This window comes from Mytilus californianus, unplaced genomic scaffold (genome assembly GCF_021869535.1).
Source record: "Mytilus californianus isolate M0D057914Y unplaced genomic scaffold, xbMytCali1.0.p SCAF_11, whole genome shotgun sequence".
Classification (NCBI taxonomy): domain Eukaryota; kingdom Metazoa; phylum Mollusca; class Bivalvia; order Mytilida; family Mytilidae; genus Mytilus; species Mytilus californianus.
This window is the reverse complement of record NW_026262593.1, coordinates 4,775,728-4,796,936: the sequence shown is the minus strand read 5'-3', so window position 1 is coordinate 4,796,936 and position 21,209 is coordinate 4,775,728. Positions and strand designations below refer to the sequence as shown.

General features: G+C 31.7%; 1 long non-coding RNA gene across 1 annotated transcript; it reads left to right on the top strand.

Moving 5' to 3' along the window:
- Positions 1-17,735: 17,735 nt before the first annotated feature.
- On the top strand, positions 17,736-20,076 carry LOC127719420 (uncharacterized). The gene is made up of 3 exons (XR_007990294.1): positions 17,736-17,803; positions 18,966-19,075; positions 19,957-20,076. It is a non-coding gene; the product is annotated as an uncharacterized LOC127719420 (long non-coding RNA).
- Positions 20,077-21,209: the final 1,133 nt, after the last annotated feature.

Here is a 21,209-nt window from a genome sequence, read left to right as displayed (position 1 = left end):
AGTCTTCTCATTTTTATAGTACATTTATACAATCTGAAAATTAATCACAATCAGTTATTAAAAAAAAACAGAAAAAGGTGATATATTTAATGACCTCATTATCATGTATCTGTTCAATTATTTTTACAAATTATATTACAAACAAGTTACTACTATATAAAACACATTTTTTTGTATATCTAATATTTGATAGTCTTACACCCATGATTTAATTTCTGTAGCTACGAAATATAATAATGGTTTAATATGTATATATATATAAATATAAGGGAGGTCTCAACGTCATTAAAATGCACTCAGTACAGGGTTTAGTACTCATTATAATACAAAAATGTAATCGGCATATTCTAATTAATTCATGTATGTACATCTTGTGCATGAATTCGGGCTCTATAGTTACGCAAAAGTAATTTACCAGGAGAGATTCATCTATTTTTGTTAATGTTAATTTATACCCAAATTAAATTCGTTTCTGCTTGCATGACAACGAACTTCTAAACACTGATTATATCATTCTATAGGTGCACCGTTTTCAAGACTTTGGAGTTTTGAAAGAAGTTGCCCTTTACATGATGTAAAATTTTTTCTATCGTGTATGATATTAAGATGTATGTGGTTTTTTAGTATTTTATTATCATTTCCAAAGGTTAACAAAGTTATTAATTTTATTCATTATTTTTACATATTGATCCACAGAAGACACAAAGTTATTTTTTCCACCATGTTCGTGAGTAGCAGCTTAGTCTAATTATGGACAGAGCAATATATTATTTAAATATCATTTCTAAAGAAATAAGCAATTTTTCAATATATCACAATAGAAAACATACAACAGCGGCACCCCGCATATTCCTTTTGAATTCAAATATAATTATTCAATACACATATGAATTGAAAATTTACTTATAGTGCCAAGAAAATAAAATTAATGCGTTTTCAGCATACCAAAGTAACACGACATTCATTTATATTTTATTTTTACATATCCGTGGATTGCTTTTTTAACTAAGTTTAACTCATATTCCCACTTTAATGAAGCAGAGCGTGATGTTCTTGTACTTATAATCGCAGAGTTTTCCCTTTAGGGTTATACGTTGCTTCGATGCATTTTCTCATTTTTAATTTGAAATTATATGATATTTTCATAGTGGGTCTAAGAAGGTTGAAATTATAAAATACAAATATCAGTTGTGCTTCTCCGTTTAATTTTCATTGTCAGTTGTATATATTTGCATTTATGACATGAATTATCATTGATATGGTCATAATTGTGCTATTTTTAAATCATTAAAAATATATAGTTGGCGAAATAAAGAAATAAACTTTATACTGTTCGAACTTTGTCGGTTCTTTTCATTTATCTAAATGAAACAACTTGTTATGAAATGTATATTGGAACAACGATTTTTGATTTTCTGTTACTTTAGAAATTCTATGAAAATTTCGTGAACATTTGAATTTGAATAATCCTCTTGATGCGACATATTGGTGTTTATTTCTTTTTGCTTTATTACTTTTAAGCAGGAACTCGAATTTAGTTCCAGTATCAACCAAGAAATTTAATAAAAAAAAACAGCTTTGTCCATCTCTTATAATAGTTACATTCAAATGGACAAAAACAATTCAGTTTGGTAATCGTATTTTAAGGATACCTTTATCTAAATTTTGCCCTGTACATGCGTATAAAAGGATGTGTGATTTAAATCCTTGCACTCCAGATGATGCCGCCGTTTCTGATACAACAAAAGGGAAATGTATTTCTATTACTTATAACCAGTTTCAGAATTACTTTATAAAATTGGGCTTAATCCAAAATTATTTTCTTCCCATAGTTAACCATAGTTTCCAAAGAGGTGGAGCAACGGTTGCTTCGAAAGCATGGATTTCTCCTAGTTTTATTCAATTGATGGGCGATTGCACAATATATTGTCAGTTCTTTGTCTGATAAGATTTGTGTGGCGGAATAGATTAAAAAGTTTGTTCTAAAATAAATTTGCTCTTTATAGATTTTAGGTCTACTCTGGTATGCGACTCCATAGCCAATCATGTGAAAACTATTAGAAAGTGTCATTTGCTAGCCTTTCCCGGAGCACATATTTGGGACATAATAAACTTGCTAAATTGTGGAACAATTCAGGTAAATTATTATATAATTCTGATACATGTAGGAACCAATTATGTTGGTACCTATGAGGTTGCTGATCTTGATATAGCCTATAACGTGCTTATCTCTACAATTGAGAAATTAGTTAACCCACATACCGTAGTTATGTCAGCAATTATTCAACGTTTACTTGATTTTCAGGATACAGGTTATTTTTTTCACCGCCATTAATGCCAGATTAAGAAATTTATCCTTTAATGTGGTGTTCAGGTTGTAGCTACATATAAACCCTTATTGAAATTTGGGATTCCAACTTGTGAACTTTTTTCACCAATCTGCAAGTTACATTGGAATTATTTTGAAAATTTAAAGTTGACAATTTTTTGTTAATAAACAGGAGGATGTTCAGTCTCATCTTGTGACTGTTAACAGAAGGAGCAATCTAATTCTGTACCAATCTTGTGTTTAATTGTGCTTGCAGTAGTGGGTGATTTGTATATATCCTTAATGGAGTTATTATTTAGTTTTCTGACCATTCTTGTCAGATATATCTGACAATTCATATCAGTATTATTTTTTATATCTGACCATTCATGTCAGTATTATTATTTTTTGTTTTCATTCTTATCTGTTTATAAGATGAAACATGGCTTTGAATTAGCTCTGTAACTTAATTAGCATTTAAAGTTTGTTTAGTATCAATCAATGTGCTGTGTTGACCGTTTGGAATTTTTTTATTTTTTGTGCTGAACACTAATTGAATTCACTTAAACGTCTATTATTGTTTTTTCAAATGAAATTGTAATAATTTGCCAAAATTAAATGTTTTATTTTAATTCGCTTTAATCATTTCATAACATTAAGTATTCAGTATTGTTTTGCATCCAGTCGTTTCATGGTATATATATGCGTCTAGTCTTAGATTCTGATTGATTGACCGTACTTAGTTCGCAAGAGCAAATTGTGGTATGTTTGATTCATTAAAAATATATAATTGGCGACTGGAGATTTAAGAAATAGACTTTATAATGTTCGAATTGTTTCGGTTCTTATCATTTATCTAAATGATACAACTTGTTATGAATTTTATATTGGAACAACGATTTTTGATTTGTTCCTTTATCGACTTGTGATTTAAAAGAAAGTTTTTCATTCTGCCGTTGATTGCCGAAAACTAACCCTTCCATTACTTATCCCTCCCATTATTTATGCTCAGTAGTTTCAGTTTCATTTTCTGTGGAAGTTTTATTTTTCAACGTATGGTCCAAGCTGATTTTCTACTTTGGAAACACGTATTTACAAGGTAATTGTCTACTGATCAGAGGACGATGGATCAACATAGTTCATCACTGATAATTAAGATTCGTATTCACTCGCAATGGATATAGACGTGTGAATTTTAGATTCATTTTTACTCGCTGAATGTAGACGTTTTTGACAGATGGTGATGAACATTGATTGAATTATCTTCAACGTATATTAGTGTTTTTCATATGAAATTGTACTCATTTGCAAAATTAAATGTTTTATTTTAATTCGCTTTCATAACATTAGTTATTCAGTATTGCTTTGCATCCAGTCGTCTCATGGTATGTATCTGCCGTCTAGTCTTTTGTTTTATATTCTGATTGATTGACCGTACTTAGTTGAAACAGCAAATAATAAATAAAATGTTTACAAAACTTTGAATTTCTAGAAATACTAAGGATTTTCGACCCCAGGAATAGATTACCTTAGCTTTATTTGGCAAAACCTTTCGGTATTTTAGGTCCTCAGAATAGATTACCATAGCTGTATTTGGTAAACCCTTTCGGTATTCTGCGTCCTCAGAATAGATTACCTTAGCTTTATTTGGCAAAACCTTTCGGAATTTTGGGTCATCAGAATAGATTACCTTAGCTTTATTTGGCAAAACCTTTCGGAATTTTGGGTCCTCAGAATAGATTACCTTAGCTTTATTTGGCAAAACCTTTCGGAATTTTGGGTCCTCAGAATAGAGTACCTTAGCTGTATTTGGTAAAACCTTTCGGTATTTTTCGACCCCAGGAATAGATTACCTTAGCTGTATTTGGTAAAACCTTTCGGAATTTTTCGACCCCAGGAAAAGATTACCTTAGCTGTATTTGGTAAAACCTTTCGGAAGTTTTCGACCCCAGGAATAGATTACCTTAGCTGTATTTGACAAAACCTTTCGGAATTTTGGGTCCTTAACGCTCTTCCACTTCGTACTTTATTTGGTCTTTTAAACTTTTCGATTCAAGCGACACTAATGAGTGTTTTGTAGACGAAACGCGCGTCTGGCGTTCAATGCTTTACAATATACTGAAGATGATATTATCAAAATGCTGGACATTTTGATAGACAATATATTTGTTGAGTCTGAAGAATTGATATTTCAACAGACAGTCGGTATTCATATGTCCATTAAAACTTTTTGATTCGAGCGTCACTAATGAGTGTTTTGTAGACGAAACGCGCGTCTGGCGTTCAATGCATTACAATATACTGAAGATGATATTATCAAAATGCTTGACATTTTGAAAGACAATATATTTGTTGAGTTTGAAGAATTGATTTTTCAACAGACAGTCGGTATTCATATGTCCATTAAAACTTTTTGATTCAAGCGTCACTAATGAGTGTTTGTAGACGAAACGCGCGTCTGGCGTTCAATGCTTTACAATATACTGAAGATGATATTATCAAAATGCTGGACATTTTGATAGACAATATATTTGTTGAGTTTGAAGAATTGATATTTCAACAGACAGTCGGTATTCCAATGGGTACTAATTGTGCACCCCTACTGGCCGATTTGTTTTTGTACTCGTATGAAGGAGAATTCATTCAGAACCTTCAAAAAGACTAAAAGAAAAAGCACCTTGCGAAATTCTTTAATCTTACTTTCAAATATATTGATATGTCCTACCATTGAATAACCCATATTTCAACCAATACTTACATCTCATATATCCCAGTGAACTTGAAATTAAGGATACTACTGATACTAGAAGGACTACTTCATACCTTGATCTTTTCCTCAATATTGACACAGATGGACGACTTCACACGAAAATCTATGATAAACGGGACGATTTCAACTTCCCAATTATCAATTTCTCATTTCTCAGCAGTAACATACCCGCTGCCCCTTCGTATGGTGTTTACATATCTCAGTTGCTACGTTATGCTCGTGCATGTTCACACTATACAGACTTCATATACAGGAGTGTGCTCCTAACGCAGAAACTGCTCCAACAAAGTTATGAGGAGGACAGATTAAGAATGACACTCCGTAAATTTTATGGACACCACCACGAATTTGTTGATTCATACGATGTGTCTTTGTCCAAAGTAACAAAGGACATTTTTACCACGTGTTAGATTGTGGTTTGCCATTATGTCGTCTGATCTTTTAAGTACCGAACGTGACTTATTCCCGATTGTGACTGCTTTTGCTGAGTGTGAATTCGCATTGCTATAAGACGTGTCACGGTATTTTTCTATCCAAAATCCATGTATTTAGTTTTGATGTTATATTTGTTATTCTCATCGGATTTTGTCAAATGTCTTATCGTTTGTAGTTGTAAATCTTATTTTGTTCTGTTCTATTCGTGTGTTACGGTAAAGATAATTAATCAAACAATTAATTTATGAGATTTTAGTTTGGGTCAACTAAATTTATACGATGAATTTGGTTTACAGTTTGATTTAAAAGAAATGGCGACAAAGCTTGATAATACAATTAATTATCTAATTACTACCACAATTGTATATTAATAAGTATTGTAAATTTCATTGTTATTAATACATGTTATATCAGTATTACATACGTAATCTTGAACTCTATCCTATTTTTTGGAAATTTATAGAAATTTAAATGTGACGTCACATTGTGCGTCCATCTCTTCGGCTGTGCCTTTTTTATGTGTTGATTTAGGTTGTTTTACGTATTCGTTTTTATTCTGTATTTAGTCACCACTTCGGTGTTAACATGTATATCTATTATATAGTCATTTTTATAAATTTCCTGTTTGCAAAAGTATGAATTATTCTAAATACTAAGGATTTTCTTATACCAGGCATATAACCTTAGCCGTATTTGGCACAACTTTTTGGAACTTTTGGTCCTCAATGCTCTTCAACTTTGTACTTGTTTTGGCTTTCGAACTTTTTGATCTGAGCGACACTGATGGGTCTTATGTTGACGAAACGCGCGTTTGACGTATTAAATTATAAGCCTGGTACCTTTTGATAGCTATTATTTGTGTGTGTCTCTGTCCTGTATGTTCTCCCATTTATTTGTATTGTAGTCCTGTCAAGTAATCTTGTAATTTTAATGTTATATTAAACATTGCCATAAAAGCGGGAGGTTTGGCTAGCCACAAAACCATGTTCAACCCACCATTTTTTCTTAAAATGTCCTGTACCAAGTCAGGAAAATGGTCATTGTTATATTATAGTTCGTTTCTGTGTGTATTGCATTTTAGAGTTGTGTTTCTGTGTGTATTGCATTTAGTGTTGTGTTTCTGTTGTGTCGTTGTTCTCTTATATTTGAAGTGTTACGAATAGCGGTATATTACTGTTGCCTTCATTTATAGATAAAACTAAATGTGGGGTATGTGTCAATGAGACAACAACCCAACGAAAAACATAAGGACATCTAGGTTTCTATGTAATATGTCCAATTCTAAATTGTTCTGGGTATTTGAAAGATGTGATTAATTCTAACAAACACAACCAGTATTTGCTAGTTTTACTTGGTCATTAGCCTTTCGTTGGATGTAGTCGCAAGTCAATTAAATTATATACAATTTCTGATATTTTTGTCTGAGAATACTTTGAAGTTATAACAGCATAAAAGCATATGTTTTGAACATGTTACCATTTTTAAACACCTCAAGATGGCTAGAATTTTTTATCATTACATCAGTTTAAAATGAATCATCGAATAAGACAGCTCGTATCATTTGAATCAAGCGAACGCCGAATACATTAACACCTGGGTGGACTGTTCCCACAAAGAGTACCAAAAAGTAAAATAACAAAATAATCGAACTCCATGGAAAATTCAAAACGGAAAGTCCCCTATCAAATGGCAAAATCAAAAGACCAAACACATCAAACGAATGAAAAACAACTGTTATATTCCTGACTTGGTACATGCATTTCCCCTTATAGAAAATGGTGAACTGAACCTGGCCCAATAGCCAGCTAAACCTCAACTTGTATGACAATCGCATAGTATTCCATTATACTGACAACAATGTGTGAGCAACCGATTGGTAATTTAAAACAAATAATTTGTTTAAGACTTTTGTAAACCAACTTATTTTCACGACTTTCGCGAATAGAAAAATAATACGATTATAAATCGTTACGAATATGTAAAACTTGTATCTTCCCTTATTTATTAAATACATCAAGTTAATTTGGAAATAGCGAAATTAAATCGACGCGAAATTGATTAGAAAGAGCTAAACGCGAAATAAAGTATACGCGAAAACAAGTTGGTTTACATTATTTGCATTTCATATATGCATCTAGCTTTCATCAATCAGAGTTTAAAATATTGAAAACAACACGTTTAATAATTTCATGCGTCCGAAGCGCTTGTCTGGATTTACCTTCAAATTTAACCTTACCACTGGGCATACTTATTAAACAAATACACATCATTGTTTTATAATTACAAGTTAACCTGTGTTTTGAATTTTAGCAGTTTCATGATTAGTTCATATCAATTTGTATTATGATTTAATGTTAGTGATATCTTAACAGTGAACATTCTATGTAAAGAAAAGGCGAATGATAAAATGTTGTGCTTTACTTTTACAGTCGTAGAGTGCATTGTTTTGAAAACCTGTGCATTACAAGGAGAAAAGAATGTTTAAAATCTATTTCCTGTCCAATGCAAATTTTTATAATTCAACAAACAATCTAATTTCTTAAACTTATAATTTGGCTATACAAAAATATTGATGTCTTAAAAATAATTTGAGACAATCAAAACGTTATATGTGTGAGGCAATTGCAACTCGTATATAAAAACAAGCGGAACAATCAAGATTTTATTTTTTGAAATGCACCATACTTTTATGATAAGATGACACAGTGTCGTTTGCGTTATAACTTTTGGACGCATTGAGTAGATATGACCAAATTTGTTGATTGGAGGATGGATATACTATATTGTCAACATAGTACTTCCATGCTTGGAAATCAAACCATCATTCAAAATTGATATGGGAGTGACTAATGACACGTGTTTCATAATTAAACAAAGTATTACATTTTTTAATACAAACAACTTGGCTCTGTTAAGCAATGCCCAATCTGGACTAAACCGTGCAAAATTCTAACAAACGGAAAAGCGAATTTTGTTTATACAATGTTAAAGCATTTTTCATTTTGCTTTATTCTTAATTTTATTTCTATTTTATATTTGGGGGCATTGATTGTTTATTTGTTTTCTTTAACTTTTTTATTATGTTCAAATTAAGCTACTTATTTAATCTTGATTGTGTTTGTTTATTATGTAGCCCATTTTGATTCAAATATAGATATGACACCGAGTGCTATGTTCTAGTATGAAAAGATGCCGTTGACAGAGATTTTGAAAAATACAATTAAACTGTCAAAAAGGGAACTCATCAAAGAGTGAATTGAAACAAAATTCCATCAAAAGTTGATTAAACAAATTTTCTTTAAAGTGTTAATATAAACAAAGTTCTACTTTTAACTTTTAGAAGAAAAACAAAATACCCTACCTTTTAGCAGCATATCAAATGTTATTTGCTAAATGCCTCAACAGTGCATATTAGTTAGTTGGCAGTATGTAACTTTTTCATTTGTATCATATATTGACGAAACGAGTATGAATTAAAAGTTAATGCAACGAATTATCATTCATCCTTTTAAAAAATGTTCATGCTTCTTAATTACTTTGTGTGACATATCAAGGCAGACAAAAAATAAGAAGAGCAATCAAACGTTTCTCCCAGGAATTGTTAAGGTAGTTTTTCTTATCTTGTTCGATTTAAAATTGCAATACGTATTCTAAAATAATGAATAACTAATAATGCATGTAATTTCAAACATATTAGTCCCTTGTGTTATACAATGTAACCGTCTCAGTGGTCTCGATTTCGAGGCCAAGACTTCGAAGCGAAAGTTCGTCGATCGGTATAACAACATTAACGGTAGCAATTAAAATGCAACATAAAGGGTTTATGTGGTTAACAGTAGACAGTGCCTAAAGGGTTTATGTGATCAACAGTAGACAGTGTCTAAATGGTTTACGTGGTCAACAGTAGACAGTGTCTAAATGGTTTATGTGGTTAACAGTAGACAGTGTCTAAATGGTTTATGTGGTTAACAGTAGACAGTGTCTAAATGCTTTACGTGGTCAACAGTAGACAGTGTCTAAATGGTTTATGTGGTTAACAGTAGACAGTGCCTATAGGGTTTATGTGGTCAACAGTAGACAGTGTCTAAATGGTTTACGTGGTCAACAGTAGACCGTGTCTGAGGGGTTTATGTGGTTTATGTGGTTAACAGTAGACATTGCCTATAGGGTTTATGTGGTCAACAGTAAACATTGTCTAAAGTGTTTATGTGGTCAACAGTAGACCGTGTCTAAGGGGTTTATGTGGTGAACAGTTGACAGTCAGTGTCTAGAGGGTTTATGTGGTCAACAGTAGACAGTGTCTAAAGAGTTAAAGTAGTCAACAGTAGACCGTGTCTAAGGGGTTTATGTGGTCAACAGTAGACCGTGTCTAAGGGGTTTATGTGGTCAACAGTAGACCGTGTCTAAGGGGTTTATGTGATCAACAGTAGACAGTGTCTAAATGGTTTATGTGATCAACAGTAGACAGTGTCTAAGGGGTTTATGTGGTCAACAGTAGACCGTGTCTAAGGGGTTTATCTGGTCAACAGTTGACCGTGTCTAAGGGGTTTATCTGGTCAACAGTAGACCGTGTCTAAGGGGTTTATGTGGTGAACAGTTGACAGTCAGTGTCTAGAGGGTTTATGTGGTCAACAGTAGACTTTGTCTAAAGAGTTAATGTAGTCAACAGTAGACAGTGTGTAAAGGATTTATACAATATGTCAACTCTGAACTGTCTCGTGTCTATAACTAAAAAGAAGGGAAATATTTAACAAAGGTAATTGAAGACCCATAATCAACAACAAATGAGAAGAAATGATGAGCACTATAATCTGGTCCTTTTGATCGGAAGAATAGGAAACAATCCTCAGTCCGTTCAAAACATTGTTATAATTCATCAATAAATTAAATGATTTATTCTAGACATTTTGTTAAGGAAGAGGCTTTTTAAATCTAAACATGGTGTGACAAAGTTGTCGATGTTGACCAATATGACAAAATGTGTGAGCCTTAAAAGCATACTGCACATCAGTTGAAGCACCATTAGTACCACTGGGTCAACACCTTTTCTGGTCGATTGTTAATCATCGAGGGTATCACACGCCCAGTAGCTCACGTTTTGTGACCTGGCATGGAAATAGGGTTAAGGTTCCTTTATTTGCACAATCTAACTTCAAGGTTTTAATAATCTTGTTCAAAGATAGATAATTATTCATTTTTGAGGCTAATTCTTTTAGTATTTCAATTCTATAAGATGTATTGATTTTTACATTTTCTTTTTTCTTAATATTTGTCTCCAGTGATTACTAATTTAAAAATTAGCTGAAGAGGCAATTTTCAAAGAATCTAGTAGTGATTTTTTTCTAATTATTTGGACTTCATTATTTCAAGACAGATGCATAGAAAATGTACTTCATCTACAACAAAATAGAGAGTACTTATGGAATTTGCAAAATATGCATTGCATGTAGTCAAATGCACATATAGTTTACAGTTATAAAGCAATATAATAGGGAATAAATACATATGCATGTACATTGTGCTGCGAATTGATCAGTTTATGTCGTAACTACAATACCCTTCCCTTTTCACGAATGTGACATACCGAATTAGACTATTTACCGGATTTGTAATAACATAAGCAACACGACGGGTGCCACATGTGGAGCAGGATCTGCTTACCCTTCCGGAGCACCTGAGATCACCCCCAGTTTTTGGTGGGGTTCGTGTTGCTTAGTCTTTAGTTTTCTATGTTGTGTCATCTGTACTATTATTTGTCTGTTTGTCTTTTTATTTTTGGCCATGGCGTTGTCAGTTTGTTTTCGATCTATGAGTTTGACTGTCCCTCTGGTATCTTTCGTCCCTCTTTTAAAGTTCTTTAATTTTGTAATTAATGCAATAAAATTATTATCATATAGCATAGCTTAAGAGACATTTATTGTCGGAATGTGTAACTGGTGCAGTAAAATTGGTACCGTTAATTTTATTTCAAAGGATATTGTAGTGTGTATTTTCTAATTAAATTCGGACTACATATTTCCAAGGCAGATGGAACGAAAATACACTTCTTCTACAACAAAACAATCGAATCACTATTTATTGTAACCATAAGTTTTGATTAATTATAGATGATTATGTCATTATTTCAACACGAAACATGAGGCTCATATATAAGAGCCTGGATCGCTCACCTAGCAGAATTTAACATATTCATATTTGATGATAAAATCGTCCAAGCCCAACCCCTCAAAATCAACTGGCCCTTCCCTAAATAATTTTAACTTCTTAATTTGATTTTTTACTGTCAACAGTTAATGTCTATACATTAATGTTTTCAAGAATATATCAATAAATCTTTTCTTCGTTATTAAAGGGCAATAATTCTAGCATGTAATAGATAAACACTTTTTCTTATGAGTCTTATGTAGACGAAACGCGCGTCTGGCGTATTAAATTATAATCCTGGTACCTTTGATAACTATTTACACCACAGGGTCGATGCCACTGCTGGTGGACGTTTCGTCCACGAGGGTATCACTAGCCCAGTAGTCAGCACTTCGGTGTTTATATGAATATCAATTATATGGTCATTTTTATAAATTTCCTGAGGACTAAGGATTTTCTTATCCCAGGAATAGATTACCTTAGCCGTATTTGGCACAACTTTTTGGAATTTTGGGTCCTCAATGCTCTTCAACTTTGTACTTGTTTGGCTTTATAACTATTTTGATCTGAGCGTCACTGATGAGTCTTATGTAGACGAAACGCGCGTCTGGCGTATTAAATTATAATCCTGGTACCTTTGATAACTATTTCAGCAGAACTTGACTTTTGAATGTTTTCGCCCAACTTTTCTACTTGGATCTTTCCCGCGTTCAAATTGTAACTTTAGTATTATTGTGCTCAATGAAACAGTCACTTAAGTTGATGGATGTGTCTCGAAGATCTACACAAGATTTAAAGAAAATATTTGAATTACTGAAAGACTGTTATGTAATATTCATTTTCAAACGATAATGGTTCTTTAGCATTTGACATTCTTTTCTTTTTGAATTGTCAACCACGTGATAATTGTCCCCATAGGTAAGCTATATCAGGGAACTAAGGTTTCAAGGCACTTGTGTACTTTGAAAACTTATAATTCCGAGTTTATATTTTCTGCGTATTTCGGACTCGGTTGTCAGATATTTGTGTAATTATGACTATGTCGTGCGACATCTTGCTTTTTCTCCATTCCTTTTTTTTTTCTTGTCAGTATTATTATACCTCTACTTTTTGTTAGAGGCATCCTGGGAGATTACTTGACAAATGATGAGCATGATGAAGCATCACCATAATGAAAAACACCATATATGTAACTGTGTCGTTAGAACTCGGAACTTTTTAAATGGCCGCCATTTTTCAGCGTACCAAAGTAACACGACATTCATTCATATTTTATTTTAACATATCCGTGGATTGCTTTTTAACTAAGCTTAACTCATATTCCCACTTTAATGAAGCAGAGCGTGATGTTTTTATGTTTATGATCGCACAGTTTTCCCTTTAGGGTTATACGTTGCTTCGATGCATTTTCTCATTTTTAATTAAAAATTATATCTGATTCATTAGTTTTATAGTTGAAATTATAAAATACAAATATCAGTTGTGCTTCTCCGTTTAATTTTCATTGTCAGTTGTATATATTTGCATTTATGACATGAATTATCATTGATATGGTCATAATTGTGCTATTTTTAAATCATTAAAAATATGTAGTAAGCGACTGGAGATTAAGAAATAGACTTTATACTGTTCGATTTATATCGGTTCTTTACATTTATCTAAATGATACAACTTGCCATGAAGTTTAAATTGAAACAACGGTTTTTGATTTCCAATTACTTTAGAAATTCTAGGAACGTTTCGTGAACATTTGAATCTGAATAATCCTCTTAATGCGACATATTGGTGTTTATTTCTTTTTTGCTTTATTACTTTTAAGCAGGAAGTCTAATTAAGTTCGAGTATTAACCAAGAAATTTGATAAAAACAAACAGCTTTGTAGAGGTGATGTTATAGTCTTTCCATCTTTTATAATAGTTGCATTCAAATTAACAAAAACAATTCAGTTTGGTAATCGTATTCTAGGTATACCTTTGCTTGCACATCCTTTATCTAAATTTTGCCCTGTACATGCGTATAAAAGGATGTGTTATTTAAATCCGTGCACTCCAGATGATGCCGATGTTTCTGATACACAAAAGGGGAAATGTATTCCTATTACTTATAACCAGTTTCAGAATTACTTTATAAAATTGGGCTAAATCCAAAATTATTTTCTTCCCATAGTTTACCATAGTTTCCGAAGATGTGGAGCAACGTTTGCTTCGAAAGCATGGATTTCTCCTAGTTTTATTCAATTGATGGGCGATTGCACAATATATTGTCAGTTCTTTGTCTGATAAGATTAATGTGGCGGAATAGATTAAAAAGTTTGTTTTAAAATAAATTTGCTCTTTATAGATTTTAGGTCTACTCTGGTATGCGACTCCATAGCCAAGCATGTGAAAACTATTAGAAAGTGTCATTGGCTAGCCTTTCCCGGAGCACATATTTGGGACATAATAAACTTGCTAAATTGTGGAACAATTCAGGTAAATTATTATATAATTCTGATACATGTAGGAACCCATAATGTTGGTACCTATGAGGTTGCTGATTTTGATATAGCCTTTAATGTGCTTATTTCTGCAATTGAGAAATTAGTTAACCCACATACTTTAGTTATGTCAGCAATTATTCCACGTTTACTTGATTTTCAGGATACAGGTTATTTTTTCACCGCCATTAATGCCAGATTAAGAAGATTATGCTTTTTACGTGGTGTTCAGTTTGTAGCTACGTATAAATCCGTATTGAAATTTGGGATTCCAACTTTTGAACTTTATTCACCAACTGCAAGTTGCATTGGAATTATTTTGATAATTTAAAGTTGACAATTTTTTTTTTTGCTCATTGTTAAACAGGAGGATATTCAGTCTCATCTTGTGACTGTTAACAGAAGGAGCAATCTAATTCTGTACAAATCTTGTGTTAAATTGTGCTTGCAGTAGTGGGTGATTTGTATATATCCTTAATGGAGTTATTATTTAGTTTTCTGACCATTCTTGTCAGAAATATCTGACCATTCATGTCAGTATTATTATTTTTTGTTTTCATTCTTATCTGTTTATAAGATGAAACATGGCTTTGAATTAACTCTGTAACTTAATTAGCATTTAAAATTTGTTTAGTATCAATCAATGTGCTGTGTTGACCGTTTGGAAATTAGTTTTTTTTTGTGCTGAACACTAATTGAATTAACTTTAATGTCTTTTATTTTTTTGTTATATGAAATTGTAATAATTTGCCAAAATTAAATGTTTTATTTTAATTCGCTTTAATCATTTCATAACATTAAGTATTCAGTATTGTTTTGCATCCAGTCGTTTCAAGGTATATATCTGCCGTCTAGTCTTTTGTCTTAGATTCTGATTGATTGACCGTACTTAGTTGGAAAGAGCAAATTGTGCTATTTTTAATTCATTAATAATTATAATTGGCGACTGGAGATTTAAGAAATAGACTTTATAATGTTCGAATTATTTCGGTTCTTTACATTTATCTAAATGATACAACTTTTTATGAATTTTATACTGGAACAACAATTTTTGATTTGTTCCTTTATCGACTTGTGATTTAAAAGAAAGTTTTTCATTCTGCCGTTGATTGCCGAAAACTAACCCTCCCATTATTTATGCTCAGTAGTTTCAGTTTCATTTTCTGTGGAAGTTTTATTTTTCAGCGTATGTTCCAAGCTGATTTTCTACTGTGGAAAGACGTATTCACAAGGTTGTTGTTTACTGATCAGAGGACGATGGATCAACATAGTTTATCACTGATAATTTAGATTCGTATTCACTCGCAATGGATATAGACGTGTGAATTTTAGATTCATTTTTACTCGCTAGATGTAGACGTGTGCACAAAGTGTTGTTGGCAGATGGTGATGAACATTGCTTGAATTATCTTCAACGTAAATTAGTGATTTTTCATATGAAATTGTACTCATTTGCAAAATTAAATGTTTTATTTTAATTTGCTTTCATAACATTAATTATTCAGTATTGCTTTGCATCCAGTCGTCTCATGGTATGTATCTGCGTCTAGTCTTTTGTTTTATATTCTGATTGATTGACCGTACTTAGTTGAAACAGCAAATAATAAATAAAATGTTTACAAAACTTTGAATTTTTCGAAATACTAAGGATTTTTGACCCCAGGAATAGATTACCGTAGCTTTATCTGGCAAAACCTTTCGGAATTTTGGGTCCTCAATGCTCTTCAACTTCGTACTTTATTTGGCTTTTTAAATTTTTTGATTCAAGCGTCACTGATGATTGTTTTGTAGACGAAACGCGCGTCTGGCGTTCAATGTTTTATAAATAAAATTAAATGTGGGGTATATGTCAATGAGACAGCAACCCCACGAAAAACGGAATGACATCTAGAAACCACATCTAGGTTTCAGCAATAAACAGGTTTCTATGTAATATGTCAAATTCTAAATTGTTCTGGGTATTTGAAAGATGTGATTAATTCTAACAAACACAACCAGTATTTTCTAGTTTTACTTGGTCATTAGCCTTTCGTCGGATGTAGTCGCAAGTCTATTAGATTATATACAGTTTCTGATATTTTTGTCTGAGAATACTTTGAAGTTATAACAGTATAAAAGCATATGTTTTGAACATGTTACCATTTTTAAACACCTCAAGATGGCTAGAATTTTTTATCATTCCATCAGTTTAAAATGAATCATCGAATAAGACAGCTCGTATCATTTGAATCAAGCGAACGCCGATTACATTCCCAGCAAACACACAACATTTTAAAAACATTTTTTAAATGTCATATGGACGTCTCTCACAAAATATTTCAATAAGATATCATTTAAACATAAAAAAAATGTTTATTTTATTGTTTTTGAAATGTTTTATTTCTAACATTTAAGTAAAATGATTTTACAACATTAACAAAATATTATTTGCTAATATCTTTTATTCATGTTCTCAAACATTGTTCTAAAATATCCCGTAGATATTTTATAATATAAAAAAATAATATTTTCTTCAATTGGTATTTTATATTTTAACAACATTTAAAGTAAATATTTTCCAAATATCCAAAAAACATTCTGCAAAAAAATGTTTTACAGAAAATATAGTTTTGCTATTTGCATAAAATGTTTTATAACGTAAAATTAAAATGTTTTACATAAAACATCTGAAAAATATCAGCTAAATGTTTTCTATAAAATATTCTGACATACACATTACTTAATAATCTTACTGATATTTTATTCAACATTTTACGGATATAAAAATAACATTATATTTTAACTTTATTCAAAACCCCACAAACAACGTTTTGTGGAATTAGCTCGTTTTTTTTTCAGGATAAGATATAGTACTACATTTCATCAATATCATGACAAGCAAGACACTATGGTTGAAATCCTTGGTTGATATCTCAGTTGAAGATCCTTGAAGTCAGATTTTATTCCTTCTTATATTAAAATTCAAAAGAGTCAACATTAAATTAAGCAATAATGTATTAATAAATAATCACCTTTCTTTAATGTTTATTCATTTCGTTCGTGTATATTTTAGAAATTAAGAAATGAAAACTGTAACTGTACTAAGTTCAATTTTCGTATCGTTTATATGCCTTACGGAAAACCGACCTTTTCCGGAATCGACTTTTGTTTTATCACCGGAAATGATTTTGAAATTTGAATTTCGAAACGAAGACTAACTCGAATAATTCAAGCCCTTTCCGTGTCCGATTTTCTCCCACACGAGGGCTTGAACTCCTTATGATCATATTGGCCGCGTCGTCTGCTCTCTGTGAGAGAGAGCCAATCGGCGGCGATCAGGATAATGAGTCTGCGCAACTGTCTTGTAATTGTCTTACTAAACACGTGTGTTCAATTAACACAAATCCGATAATAATTAATTAACATCAATTAACATCAGTTTACATCATTTAACATCAATTAACATCCGGAACTCCTCCTTCTTTAGCTGCCAACTTAAATCAAAATTCCCATATTGCATAGCGGTGTGAATTTTCCGGTTGACGGTCTTTATCGAGGAAGACGTTCAGGCGTTAATGTAGCCTTCGTAGATCAGCGGAATATAACGACTGAATTATTCGGGTTAAACGAAGACAGGATATCAACAAAGAGAGCCAAGAAAATTGTTTGTTACGCGATATATACTCACTTGGTAAGAATGATTAATCTGTTAAGATGAAACTTGTGCATTCATTGTGTGTGTTCAATCATAATCGGAACCAAATTACATCTGTTTCTGGAGGTGCGGATCAAGATTTTGAAAAAAGGGGGGCCAACTGCCCAAGGCAAGCAAACGTTTGGAGTGATACTTTTAAATAGTCTATACATTTATCTAATAAGTAGCCCCATCAAGCATCTACGTACACCAATTATGAATTTGTTCATTGATATAAAAAAATTATAAAGATATGTGGCTTGTGTGTTTGTCACAGTTTGATTGCCAATACACCTTATCGCTATTTGTCCGCCATTACTGGCCATGGACATCACAAAAGTTCCCGTAAAATGTTGACGTCATATTAGAAAATATTTGACACCACAATTGAAAGTAATACACCTTATTGCTATTTGTCCACCATTACTGGACATCACACAACTGTCACAAGTTCCCTTAAAATTTTGACGTCATCATAAAAAATATCTGATGCCACAATGGAAAAGTGATTGTTGTTTGACGTCAAAAGTTCAAGCAGGATAGATTCTCGGGTCAAGCAGGAATAGCGATAAGGTGTATTATTGTATGACGTATGCTGACGTAAAAAGTTCAAGCGGGACAGATTTCCAAATACTGAAATAGCGATAAGGTGTATGAGACAGTTATCCACCAGAATTTAAATGACTTGGATAAAAGAAATTATAGGTCACTGTACGGCTTTCAAAACAGAAAACCAATGCCATATAGTCCACTTTGAAGCCTTGACAAACAAATGTTAAATTTTTCTCAACACAATTGAAACAAAACAACTAACTGCCTACATTAAATACACAATATGAAAAAGAAATTTGACAGACTTAAACCAACAACAACTATTGCAATAAGCATGACTCAATACCTTGTTTCCGAGGCACACAAACAAGTTACAATAACACTAATATAAGCACCATTTGAATATGGAGATTTTTTTTTCTAGTAAAATCAGTGTATGTATGTATTTGCAAAACAGTAAATTAAATTTCCCTTAACAGCTTAATGAACATTAAAAAGACTATGTAAGACTTCAGTACAAGCAAGATAATATAAACTGTTGCTTAAAATTATATTTATTGCTTCATACACACAATGTACATACAATGTATCTTTTATTTTTTAACAGGAGCTAAAAGAAAAGCCACAAAGGACAAGTTCAATATGCAGGTTTACAATTTGGAAGTGGCGCAGGTTCTTTGGAATGTCTACAACCTTTCAGTAGAATTTTTTTTTGAAGTAAGCTTTTTATACAGAATTACTGTTATTCCATATTTAATTCAAATATTTAGCATAAACAATGCATTACATTCAAGATTAAGGGCATACAATACAGAAAAGATATCTGGATATTTGAATTAATTATTTTTTTTATGTGACAAAATAGAAATAAGTTGTTTATTTAAATCAATCTTTTAGTCCAACAGTGTGCTTTCATAAACAACATATTTGCTTTCCTTTGAAGTATTTCAAAAACATATAAATAACTCATTTAATGACATCTGTGTGTTTCTCGGAAGTTAAGTTATAATATTATCATCATTGCGAAAACAATGCGTAACACTTCGATAAGTTATTATGTGCCTATAGTATACTTCTAGGACTGTATCATATGCCCTTAGATACAAATGACAAGTTGTAAACTATGTCACTCTACAGAGTTTATCACTCAAAACATGCAAAAAGGACAATAAGATGTTTAATGACATTATGTAGCAGGGCTTTTAAAGGCCCCTACATTATATACAATGCACTTAATGAAAAACTAAAAAAAACTAGAAAAACAACAGCCTGATTTATACAAAACAATAAAAGAAAAAAATTATGATAGACAACAATCAACGAGTATAATGAAATAAGACTTTTGACTGGACACATATCTAGTCTAAAGTTTTTTATGTGTTTTTTTTTTAATAACTAAATGAAGTTCAGCGTGGCATATTGCTCTCTCTTTTAACACAGTCAGCCATTTATCGTCCCCTTCCGACAGACTATCATCGTTATTTGTTTCAAAACTTTAAAGGGGAGGGGATGTATATCCTTCAGGCAACGTGAATCGTTCTATAATAATGGAATGTGCAAGAAATTATATATGAATGTAAGATTATTTTTTTTTTCAGAAGCATGGCACAGCAAGAAAAAGATATAAGACACTACAAGACATTTCAAGTGATTTTGAATAAGACAATTGATTGACTTTTTCAATGTATTCTTAAATAAATCAAATAGTTGATGTAAAATGGTGTTTTGTTCTCATCTCTTCAGCCAATTATCAATGATTATTGACTTAAGATGTAACCCTATTAGAAGTGTAGCGTTTTAGTTTAGAAAGAGAAGTTGTATTGAAAAATCTGAATTTGGGACACAAGTTTTAGTCAATGTAACTTGAACTTAAAAATGTGTATAATGTTTGCATAATGTCCAATGGCATATATGTCATGCATGTTCAGGTTGACATATGCATGATGTGTATAAGATAGGTAATAAAAGTTGAGAGTGAAAAACTATACATTATACCATTGTGGTTGGAATAATGGGCTTTCTTGCACTGTCTGTCGTCTGTTCACCTATATTTGTCGGATTTTGTCCAACAAATATTTTCATCACTGTTTTTCCCAAAACTGCTGATAAAGATGAGTTCATATTTAATGAGCTGCTTGATAGTGATGAACTGTGATGTGTGAACATTTTTGTATCTGGCACCTGTTTCCTGTTTGCTTATACATTGTATTTCAAAATGTTGAATGTTCTCACATTTTTCATTACTTTAATTAGTAATGCTGATGAACAGAATGACTTCATATTTGGTAAGTGGCTTGACCATGATGAGTTGTGTCTGCCATTTTGGATGTGTCAAAATTTGTAGATACTTCTTGTTTTTAGAGACTTTGAATTGTGAATTTCATATGCTTAGCAAAACAACTGATTTATTCTTGTTTGTATATAGAATTAATCACTGTGTATAAATTAATTTAACTAATGATTTGTTATTTAAAAAAGCAGGAAACTCAATCAAAAGTACAGAAATTTTTATATTGATATGATCTTGATATCAACCAAAAACATCTTCTTAAAACATTTTGAAAACATTTTTTAGGCACAGTCTCACTTGCAAGAAAACATCCAAAAAACATTTTTATAACATTATTTGATGTTCATGATGTTTTTCAAACGTTCAGAAAATATTTCTAGAAAATATTTTTTAAAAGATTATCAAAATGTTTTATACGCCATTGTTTTTCACATTATCATGATATTTCTTTACAACATTTTAATTATATTATGCAAATATTTTAGAAAATATATTAGAAAACGTTTTAGCGATATATATTCTACCATACATTTAATGTTTTTCTCACGTTTTTTTGTGATA